The sequence below is a fragment of the Hemiscyllium ocellatum genome, chromosome 17, assembly GCF_020745735.1.
Source record: "Hemiscyllium ocellatum isolate sHemOce1 chromosome 17, sHemOce1.pat.X.cur, whole genome shotgun sequence".
NCBI classification, from domain to species: domain Eukaryota; kingdom Metazoa; phylum Chordata; class Chondrichthyes; order Orectolobiformes; family Hemiscylliidae; genus Hemiscyllium; species Hemiscyllium ocellatum.
In genome coordinates, this window is record NC_083417.1 from 43,668,206 (window position 1) to 43,681,032 (window position 12,827).

Genomic DNA, 12,827 nt, shown 5'->3' on the forward strand with positions numbered 1-12,827 from the left:
ACTAGCAACTTATTCTTTGGTCTTGATCTTTCTGGAGGCTCCTCTGTGGGTACTTGTTGCTCTTCTCCAGCTTGTTGCACTGGAAATATCCAGGCTACGTTTTAGTTCAGTGGACTGTTACTGAACAAAATGCTACATAGATGTCGGCTCCTTCTCTATATTGTAGATAAAGCTTTCATGTATGTAGTATAATTGTCAATTTACAAACTCACACATTTATAACTTATTCAAGAGTCAGATTTTCTTCTCTTAGCAGTTATACTGTCATTGCTTATGCCTAAGGTAACTGCATCTTTGATGAGATCATCTTTCAGGTGCCCAAATTCACAGGATTCTATACGCTGTATTAAAAGAGTTACATATCTATTGATAGGCTTATTTTCATCCTTTCAGCTCCAATGTTGAATATATATCATTGATATGTTAGGTTTAATTTAGGTTCAAAGCATGTCGACAAGTCTTTCAAAATTTCTGCAGTTTGTTATTTTTTTCTTTTCATCAGACAGATTTCGGATGGAACACCCTTTAACAGTGCCTCCTCAACAGTGATTAAAGTATAGCTACTCATTGCTACTCCAGTATGTTCATTATATCTGTTGCAATTTTGAAATTTGTCACTGTGAATGAAAAACAGCCAGTTTCACTTCATATCACCTGTCATTTTGACAAGTGATGGGAGATGAAAATATGTCTTATCCCTTGCTTTAGATCATTGTCTGTTTTGTTGTTCCTTTCTGTGGTGTGCTGTGGCTTTTAGCAACTTTCAAGAAATCTGAATCTTCCTATGTTCCCCTTTTAGCAGCTGTGCTCCTATGTAGTTCTTTAATTCTCAGCCTCTCCCCATTCCTGACAACAAATTACAAGTTCACAGGACAACAATCTTGTTTGTATTGTCTGTAAGATGGCTGACTGCAGTCAATGTGATTAATGACCTAGATCACATGATTATAGCACGTCAGGAAGGACGTTAATACAGTATTGCATTTCCATTTCTCTATTTATTAAAAATCTGCCCTGAAGCTTGGCTTTTGAATCAGACTTTTGATCATCCTTTCTAATGTCTTCTTTTATGGTTTGGCATCCATTTCTGATTGAACGCAGGCCTGTGTAAAGCCTCGGTATGTATTTTTTGCATGCAAGATAGCATATAAATACAAGTTGTTAAATTATACAGGTAAAGTAAATGTCCTTTTTTCGATATTGCTTGAACTTCTAAATTTACATGTTTGAAGTTAAAACATGATACGAATTAGAATGTAATTATTGGCTGTAATATTCAAATAGCCAGAAAACATTTTCAAGTACATTTTATCTATATGCTGATAACAGTGAATTTTTACTACAGCCTCACAGAGTAAAAGTTAATTTGCACATGTCATAAATATGCTGAAACACTTGTTTTCCTTCACAGAAAGAGCATTGCTGAACACAAATGAAAAAAGAATGTCATAGAAATACTTCAAACAATAAGATCACAGAGTATGGGCCAAAGAGATTAAATAAGCCTAAAAAATGCCAGGCTGTGGCAACATTGGAAGTAACCACAATGCAAGCCTAAAAAGATCATTCCAAAACTTAATAATAAACCCGCCATAACTAACATAATCAGCTTAGTTAAGTAATATCCAATGGTAAAAAGGATTTCAATAAAGTATAAATTACTGACTGTAGATGGATTAAATAAATCTAAATTCTTACTTCAAAGTAAATTGGAAAATTAAGATCAGAAGACATAAATGAAAATAAGTAGAGTACACTTGAAATAGATTGAGCACAATAGATTCATAGCACAATGTCCTGTAAGTATGGCTGTGCAATGATTGCTCGTGCCTGAGAAACAGTCTAGGTCTAGGATCCAATAGGATCGCAAGACCCAATTAAGTAGCACGTTGCTGACTGGGAATGTACTTCTCGTCATATTAATAAAGGTGCATGCTTGAAGCAAGCGTTTTAACAATTGCATATGTAAATAAATGGTCCACACAGATATGAGGTCTCAGTTCAAAAGCTTTCTGTTTTGAAGCAGGAACCCATTCAATTGCCTCTGAAGCTAATGAGCAACTACAACCCCAAGGTTCCTGACCATCTATGTTAGCTCCTCTCCCCATTTGGTTCCTTCCTCCATCTCCTATCCATACTCTGGCCTCGCGTACTGTTCCAGTGGTTCCCTTTTCACTGGCTGGCGCTTGTCTTCAATGTGATCCAAATCTGGGGTTGTTTTGACCTCACCATTCAGGAGTAGGGCCATATTTTCCAAGCGAGTGAGTTGGAAAAATCTGCCAGGCATGATGATAGCTTACATCTGTTTATTGTTTATAACAAAGCTCAATGTCTTGATGGGGATGCATTTGATTGAATTAGCTATACTGTCACATGTCGTCAAATGAGGACCTGGGTACAGATTAAGAACAAATTCTTTAGCAACAAAAATTCAAAAAAATAAAGAAATTAAAAAGTCCAGGATGAGTCTTTCCAACCTAGTCCACGTGGGCATCAAGGCTCCACTAATTGAGAGACCTCAATCGTCTCCTGGGCTGGACCCACCAGTGCGGGAGTGCCATCTCTTCACCACTGAACACACACTCACTCTGCAACTGGAAGTACTCAGCTCCGTTGCTTCCGCTGCCTCACCAATAACTAGGTGTCTACTGGCCTGGGTCTACTGTGGCCACAATCCTGGCTCTGCTGCTGCCTCGAGGAGTCCGCTGAGGGATGAGTGAGTTCCTGGACAGGATGGCCTTTTTTCTCCCAGGCTTTATACAGGGAGAGCTGAAAAACTGAGTTCTGCTTGAGTGACTTGCACTGCTGGCCTTGTTGTGGGATAACAAATCTCCCTAGTAATCAAGTGCAAATTATTTTTCAATACACTCACAGTGATTATATCACAATCATTAACCTTGCCATATTGCCATCATCATAGATCAGTGCCTGATGGGGTCAGCAAGAATTTCAAGGCTCAGAGGGTGATTAGAAGCAGCCCAGGCTTAGCTCTGGTTTATGATGTTATCTGAGAGTCTCGATCAGATTACTGCTTTATAATACACAGAGCAGTGTCATTCCTAAAATCCATTACAGATTAAATACCAGAAATCTTGAAATGGTTTTGCTGAAAACGTAGCCATTCACTGAGGACAGGGTTATGCACCCAGATAATAGAACTTTGCAGCTATTGATGTTGACCCTGACAATCACGAGCAAAATAAGATGTCCTCCATACGGTAACAACACCTCTTCCAAGATTAAAGGCAGTACTGCTACATTATAAATAGTAATGCATGGATGCAATTATAACCAGCTTGAGATTTACTTCTCAAGTTTGCAAAATGCAGATAAATAAGGTAGGTTGAACTTCAAATTTACTGAAGTGTACACACCTACATGGTTTGGCTTTCCTGCTAACACTCCAGCGCACATATTATTTTTTGCGCAGCCTCTCCCAGAAGTTTAGAAAACACACAGGGGCTGTGTTAACAGGGAGTGAGGTGACTAGTGTTAACAAAATTTCTTCACCTCTGAAGAATCTCAATGTAATAAAGCAAATTATTTCAACTTAGAATTAAACGAATTGCTGTCTCAGGAATTTATCATGTTTAAGATCCATAAAAATCGTCACAAGTTATAATAAGTTATTGTTGTTGTTGTATATGAACAGCATTAGCAGGACAATTGTCCTAGTTTATAAAGCATAGTTCTGATTACACTCTCCATAAGCTGTAGTAAGAAAGATTCCAACCTTAATCAAACGACTGAGTGGAACAGGACAAGATTGACCTGAGAAGCTAAGAGTAAAAAGTGAGGTCTGCAGATGCTGGAGATCAGAACTGAAAATGTGTTGCTGGTTAAAGCACAGCAGGTTAGGCAGCATCCAAGGAACAGGAAATTTGACGTTTCGGGCCAGAGCCCTTCATCAGGAATGAGGAGAGGGTGCCAGGCAGGCTAAGATAAAAGGTAGGGCCTACCTTTTATCTTAGCCTGCCTGGCACCCTCTCCTCATTCCTGATGAAGGGCTCTGGCCCGAAACGTCGAATTTCCTGTTCCTTGGATGCTGCCTAACCTGCTGTGCTTTAACCAGCAACACATTTTCAGCTCTGAGAAGTTAAGAATCTCAAAATCGACCATTTGACTAGTGGCTCAGTGCAATGCCCACTGTAATGCCCACTTCATCTAAAAAACAAGGTAGCTGTGCAACAGGAGGGACAGGAGAGAAAAAAAAGTACTAATGTCATGTGTGGGCAATATCTGCAAAACCTGTACACAATTTGTTATATCTAGATTGTAAATAGATTGTTACCATACTAGAGTAAAACCACAGTTTACTTAGAAAACAACTTCATGTTTAAAGTTTATTTTCCAATCAATATTATGTAAATAGTTATAACACTTCATGAGCCCTTTGACTCAGCATTAATATGACCATGCCCGTCTCTTTCTTGGCAAACGCATTCTTGGCCATTAATATGACACAATGGTTAGGGGTCCGTGATGAGCACCAAATATATTACGTGCGAGCAATGCAAGTACATGACATCAGAAAACTCCGACACCTAACCTCCTACTCTATAACATTGCCTCTTGATCGGTTGGCTGTGTGCACTTGAGTGTGTATCTCAGGGAGATCCCCAGCAGTGATGGTGATAGGGAGGTGGAAGTGAGACAGTCAATACTCTAGGATAGCTGCATTCCTGTGTGATCAAGATCTCACATGTTGGAGGATGATGCTGTTTCCCTGTGAAGGCCCAGCCAACAGTTGGAGATGCAACCCCTCCCTCACAAGACCCCTTATTCACCCATAATGGCCATTCTCCTCATCACTGCATGCTTTCCATATGCTTCACCATTGACAGAAAGTAGTCCTCAGAATAATTTTCCGTCTCAGCATTAATGTGCACTGAGACATCCAACATCAGGTTCACCTTTCTAGGTGCCCAGTCAACTCCCTCAATAAGCTTTGCATTTCCCCATGTTATCACCCAAGCCATGTAAACTGTCTACCTGACCTCCTTTCCCCCCACATGCTCTTCTCTTGTCTCACTACCATCCTTTTAATTTCTGTGATTAGAAGTGATGGGATGACCCACTCCATCAGGCGACCTGACCTGCCCACATCTCTGCTGGTGGAGATACAGGTCCCAGCTGGGAAAGTCCTCCCTGCCATACTGGCTCTTATGGAGACGAAAGACTGTTCCCTCAGCATAGAGGCACAGTCATCCTGTGCAACTTCTCCCCAGCTGGATGTCTGAGAATTGATGAAACCCAGGACTGGTATGGGAGTAAACATGGGAGACAGCCTTTGACTAACCATGCTGGGTACCTTGACCAATGCAGACATATTGCACCACTGTTTGTCACAATCTCTAAGGCCACATGGTGCATGTGCTCGGGCACTCTGACAAATGACAAGGTGTATCTGCCCTTTGACTAACAACCACCATTTGGTTTTCTGACTGTGCCAATTACTAATGCAAGGCAAGGCATGGCAGGGCATGCATGCTGGAGCACGTTGGTAGGCACCAGATGAATGCACACTGAGGGATCATGACAGTACCACTGCTAGGCTGCATCCTCCATGCCATTTAATGGGTTCCTTTCCTTGTGCAGTACCTGTTCCCAATGCAGCTGTCCACTTCTGGTTACCACCCGTGCTCTCCAAGACCAGTCTGCCCTTCAGTGCACTGTGCCACAGCAGTGGAGGATGTCAGTATGGTGGTGGCGTCTCCCTGAAAGTGAAGTGCCAATGGTGGTAGTTTAAAGGTACATGCTGGCAATTTGCCTTGCTCCCCAGTCTGTTTATGGCCAACATGCATCCTCTGGAGCAAGTGACGAGTTGAAGCCATAATGAATCTGCTCTGGGTTTCCATGTTGAGTTTATCTGATGGCCAGTTTGTAATGTGAGCTTGGCAAGATTGTAAACATGGCAAGTTATTAGTTAACAAGGCATTTAATGAGCAGTAATGGATATTGGTTTGGAATTTGTAGCTGCCTAGCCAGAATCTCTCCTCATCACTTATGAAAAGCAAATAAAATGTGGTGAGATGATCTCAGTGTTGAGATTGGCTTTGCTGAACATTCTCACCTCATTCTGCGGCTCATCTTGCATTCTGACCAGAGCCTAATTCCTGAGTAACTATTCAACTAACGTTATACTTGGCTCACACATCCCCAGTTACACACTCACCAGGCCACCATGCACCCCTGAGATGCATATCTGAACCACACCACCACTACCACCAGACTTGACGCACAACCACACTCACGACCTCTCTAGATAAAGCACGACCACTAAACGGCCACCTTGTACCCTGACATTTTCCCCACAGCACTTTATCCTATTCCCACTTGGCATCCTATCCAGTTGGCACCCTACTTACCTGTCATGCTACCATCTACTCATCTGGTATACTATCAATGGCACCATTTCTCCAGTTGGCACTCGACCAACCTGGTACTCTATTTCTTCTACCCATCTGGCACTTTACCCCCCCAGCACTCTAACATCACATTTGCTTGAATTACTCACAGTTTGATAACAGCTGTCAAGGTACCTTTAAATGCCAGAATACAGCAGCTAACCGCTGTGAAAAGTGGGCATAGTTCACATTCCCCTGACAGTTCTACCCTATGGAAGAATTGACAGAACGGAGGGACAGCTCTTCATTGCTGAGTGAAGCTAAGCACAATCTTCTCTCAGAAATGCATTGCTTTTTTCTTTTGTAAACAATCTCAAACAGATCGCCACTCCTAAGAAAATCTAGCTCTATGTGCCTTAATAAGTTACTAATGTCACAACGTTATGATAACAATTACAGGCAACTGTCTAATCTAGTGGGTTAGCATACTGTCTTTCAATGTTTTGGATGTGAGGTTAAATCCAGTTCAGAATGATGCAACGGAAACTTTCTGGTATGTCAAGGTATGTAAGAATCATACATGAACACAACTTACTGGGAATGTTATACAATTTACTACACAAGACAAAATAGAGGAATCATTCCTCTGATTTTTAGTCTTTCTAGTCAGAAAGAACACGTAGAAAATTGAAAATGTTCAGACTGTTCAACTATGTTCGAATTGGCATAGTTTAGGGCAGAATATATTGAAAATTAAGAGAAAGTGAGCTCTGCAGATGCTGGAGATCAGAGTCAAGAGTGTGTTGCTGGAAAAGCACAGCGAGTCAGGCAGCATCCGAGGAGCAGGAGAATCAATGTTTCGGGCCTTCATCAGATTCCTGATGAAGGGCTTTGGCCCAAACGTCGATTTTCCTGCTCCTTGGATGCTGTCTGACCTGCTGCGCTTTTCCAGCCACACGCTGTATTGAACATTACCCTGTAGTATATAGTTTATAATATACATTTTAAAGTTCATTCACAGTATGTAGGTGTCACTGACTAGGCTAGCATTTATTGCCTCTCCCTACTTGCCGAGACGGCGGTTAAGTGTTAACCAGAGTACCATAGGTCTGGAGTCACGTATAGGTCAGCAGTTTCCTTCTTAAAAAACATTAACCATAGGTTTTGCTGACAATCAACAACAGTTTCATGGTCATCATTAGACTCTTAATTCCAGATTTTTCTTGAATTCAAATGCTACCATTGAACCCAGTGTCCAGAACATTAAGTGGCAGCCTGGATTACTCATCCAGTCATAATAATACAAGACCATCCCCAGCCACTATACTGCTGCAAAGACTGTCCCTGCTACTTGAATTCTCTATTCCTGAGATGCTGCCTGGCCTGCTGTGCTTTGACCAGCAACACATTTTCAGCCACATTCCCAATGTTTATGAGTCAAGTTGTAGCTGGAGTTAATAACTCTGTAGCTTATTTGAATTATGACATAGTATATAGTAACACATAGGAAGAGCACGTGAAACAAGTTGGAAGATCCCTTTAAGTAATTAGTTTACATTTAGCTAAAAGTGAATGTGGAATAGGAAGAATACCTTACCTGGGACATATTGTTGGACAAGGACAGGTTTTATCACAGAGAAAGTGAAGGCACTCTGTCTGCCAACACTCAACTATGTGATTAATTATCAGATAGCTGAACAGCTTGGCTCTGAACAAGACAGTGAGAAGCTAGTTATACCAGAAGAGAAATCAGCAGCGTTACAGTTGCCAGAAACCTCTATCTCACAGTTCTCTGCACTAAACCACTTTCAACCAGAAGCTGCAAATTAATGCTTTGAATTCGATAAGTCAGAAACCTTCCATAAATGTATCATCCAGTCTGTGCCTCATGGAAAGCAGGGCAAACATTCAGAAAATGGAAAGCTGAAGAGAAATCTTTGGATCAGCGAGAACCAACCCTGATAAATCTTGCGAACAAAGACAATGGAACTGTTTTTCCTGTTTTTCCTCCACCCTTGTTTCTCTTACCCCTCCATTTACATTTGTGTGTGTGTGTGTGGGTAAGAGTAAATTTATAAGGAGTTTAGAGTTTTTATTTGTCGTGTTTACTTAATGTAGTTAAATTGTTTATCTGTTGTTAGCATCTAATCACCTGTACTAAATTGTGAAATCAGTGTGGGGATTCTGAGCGTTTCTTTTAAAAATGTTAATTTTTGTGATGACTCTGGGTGTACTAGGTTTGATTTCCAGCATGTTGCCCCAGCGGATTGGGACCAAAGAGCATGGAGGAATTGGCAGAAGGCTGAATTTGCTCTGTCCTCAGCCTTTGCTGTATTCTGCACACACTGAAGCTCTGCAACTACTGACGTCAGATCTGTTTATGTCTTTACATGGACAGATCACCTACTGAACTGCTCTCCCTGCAGCAACACTCTCTGACAGATCCAGGAACTCACCACAACACCTCCAAGAACAGATCAGAGTGCTTCTCTGAAATAGCGGACATTCTTAACATGGTTATACCCTCAATTCAGGTGGCTATTTAAAGATCACCACAGCAGGGCTATCTGACTGCTCTGTTGTTTTTTGGCTGAAAGAGTGAACCACACACTTACTGGACCTACAGATCCAAATCAGATGTTCTGCCATTACACAACCAGTAGACTGTGTGAGAGAAACACACTTTCACAGTCATCTGGTGCACGTTGGTGATGCCGACGAGGGAGAGACTGCTGGTTGGGCTATGCTTGAAGTAATTCAGTGAAACAATTCAAAACTTTGGTAGCATTCCTGGGGTGGGTGGGGTGGGGTGGGGGGTGGGGGTGGTGGAGGGGCGACACCAGAGAAATGATATTTATGCTTACTGGCTTCAAACGTCAGATAATTCAGAAACAGTTGGTGTTCTGCCATTCTGAATATGTAGATGGACTCCTCCCTCAAACGCTATGCACAAAAATAATGTGTCGTTACTTCAATTGCTTCTTCCTTGTCTTGCAGTGCTTTCTGATTGTATGTGATCCTAGCAATCAAAATTAATTTTAAAAAGTGTGCACAATTGCATATTGTGCATTGTTCCCAATCCCATTGTCTATCTGAACTGCAATTAAATATAGGTCCTCAGAGGTTGGGTGGTCAGTGCTTTAATTCAATGTGTTGTCCACGGCTTTAGAATATGTTTCAAGAAACAAAGAGTTTCACTATGGTGACAGCTTCACCATCTTGCTACTGTTTTACAAAACTTACCTGATGAACTATGACAGCCACTAGTGGCTTTAGATAGCAATTTAATTCTGATTGAAATGGATAGACAGCAGGTTCTCATGAATTTCAATCTCCTGGTAATAACCTCTTGCTGAAAGGTTGTGAAAACAGAAATATCTTTCTGTTGTTCCTATCAGCGAGCTTCTCTACCATAATATCAGAGGACATGTTTTATGTTTTGAATGTGGCTGATTTAAATTTGCTTGAAATGTTATGCATTTAAACCACATTCACACCACATTTTACAAGCAGATTGCTTTATTCTCAGAGTTAAAAATAATTTTTATTTTATGGTACTCACCAATTATAGGCTACTTCAAATGCTCCCATCTCTGAATGGCAGCTAACATAATGATTTAGATCATTATTATCCCTTGATGTGCTTGTGAATTGGAATGTTTATTCTGTTTGGTGTCCTGGCTGTCTCTCTCTGTATTTTTTCTGGCAAAGCTACAATCATTAGTGTTTGCCTGCTGTGGCAGTTTCAAGTGATTCAGTTCTTCTGACAATGTCTGTGTTACATGAAGGAAGGCTTACATCAAAAACACAAAAAGACAAAAGCAAACAGCCACTCACAGCTGTTGTCATCCTGTGTAGAAGGAAAACCGAACCTGCTCCTCTCTCTAAAAGGACTTGAAAGTAAATTATGAGTGATTCTTTGTCCAGCTTTATAGTTTTTTTCAGGGGCAATTATTAAATTGAGATTTTCATCTTGATGACAATGAGAAAAGATGATGATAATTTCAGCATCTTCCTGTCCTCATTGAACTATATTCTTTAGTTTCATTTTATAAATATTTTCTCACGTGTCTCCAAAGTCCGCTTCTACTTCTACCTCAATCATTGTTGAGAGTTTGGGCTTCAAGTGAAAAGAAACAATTGGTTGGTATTGTTGAGCAGCTAGCCATGCAAAATCTACAATGACTTTTAAAATGAAAGTGACAAAATTAAAACGTTAAAATTGCACCATTCTTTTCTAATCTTTCGTATTATATATGAATGCACACTAGAGATATGATTTTGAAAAGACATTTTGTGGATACAGTGTTTGACTGAACTACTTTCTAAAACTTACCTCTCAATTCCTTTGTGTCCTTTCATGTTGTTGTGCTTTATTTTTTAATTTATTATTATTCCCCTCTGGGACTGCTAACAATGGCTCTTTATTCAAACCACAGGGGTCAACATACCATGCATTCACTTTCCGTGGAGTTCTTCTCCATACTCAGTGGTCAGGCACCGTTTTCAGGGTTGCCGTGTGTACTAATTGTCTACATGTGCCTTATCCTGCAGTTTCAATTTGGTGGGAAGAGTTGGTGGACAGACAAAGGCCCTCTGTTTCAAAGGTTCTGGCCATTGCCGGGTAATGAGGGCATTGTTTTTATCTTAAACTGAAAGGTTTTTCTATTTGTGTTTATCTATGGCTTTTTTTCACTTTGTAGGAGGTTCTTGAAGTAGCTCACATAGGCAGTTAAACACAATGTTATTAAGTCCTCAGGGCTAATGACGTACTTGAGAGGTAAAAATGGTTACACTAATGTGATTGCTCATTGTGTAATTGTTTGAAACTTGATTTAATGGTTATTGATGGATCAGTAAGCACGATTTAAAACCTTCCATTTATGGCTATGCATACTTGAAATTGTAAGCAAATATTGAGGTTTATCACAATTAACCTGGCAACCAAAATGCACAACATTTCTAAAGTTGCAATTTTACAATGGACTGGACTATTACTTATGAATTTGTAATGCTTCTTTCAATCTCTGTGGTATAAGGAATATAATTATATGTTGAAATGAGAAAAAACATCATTAACATGATTAAACTGACTTCTAAAAGCCTCCATGCTATGTATTTTTCATAAAGTTAAAAATCACACAACACCAGGTTATAGTCCAACAGGTTTAATTGGAAGCACACTAGCTTTCGGAGCGACGCTCCTTCATCAGGTGATAGATGAAGGAGCGTCACTCCGAAAGCTAGTGTGCTTCCAATTAAACCTGTTGGACTATAACCTGGTGTTGTGTGATTTTTAACTTTGTACACCCCAGTCCAACACCGGCATCTCCAAATCATAATTTTCATAAGGTTGACTATTATAAATTCATGAGGTCAATCTCACTTTGGAGACAAATGTCATACTTCATTGGAACAAAAAGTCCTTTATCATAGAAGGTGGCCATTTGGCCCCTTGAATCCGCACTGGAATACATATAGAATGTGAAGCTGAGGCAAAAATGTACATTGATTTTTTTACCTGGTTTTCTATGATGTTTAACACTCAACTAAAAGTATCATTATATGTCAAACTTGTTGGAGACCACGAGTAAACAAAATGTAATTGTGAATTGCTATATCTTATCCCATGTATTTGATATTCCAAACATCAACATATTCAGACTTTGATTTCATTAAGATTACAGATTGAAACTGCAGTGTGATGTGAAGCTCAGGGTAACTTCTTTGTGTTCAGAGGAAATAAAAATGTTGGCTAAAGACTGCAGTGCAAGATATGAAGATGGTAATCACAACTCATCTCATTCACAAGGTGAGAGATCCACTGTTATTATCAATGGTAAGCAAAATTAGACAGGGTCTCAGTTTCCTGACTTGTACATCAGGTTCATACTTTCCCTTAAGAGTTTACAGTGGATTTGTAAAAGAAAAATAAAGAGATCAAACTTTATGTCACAGTTGATTGAAATTATTGGAGCTGAGAGCCCAGTGTTGTTAAGAGGCTCTACAATGCAGCTTGAGGCACAATTCTGTCCAAGGCTTGTACCACTTAAAACTGGTCTGAATTGGTTAACGTCAACTTGCAACTCATAATGGAGAGGTGCATTGTGGCTGCAGGAGACGGTGGATCTGGTGACACTGACATTCTGCGAGAAGAGCGAATGGCAGACAGCATGCTTCAAAGGGTAGTAAATCGATAGGAGGAGAGAGGTCCTCCCTTCACAGGAAACCAGGAGGCATCCTGCGGAAACATGGCAAAGGCAGTGGGGGCAGATAGTCATCACAAGCAATTTCAGTTATCTGTTCCTGAATGGCTTTACCTTCACACACTTAGCACTGCTGGAAGTCTCATTCCCAGATCACTGGAGGAATTCTGCTGGGCTTGTCAGGGTATGTGCGATGATTTGTCACAGTCTGCAGTAATCTGCACAACTTCACCACCATGAGGGAACAGATGCACTAGTATAGGGGATAAGGAAA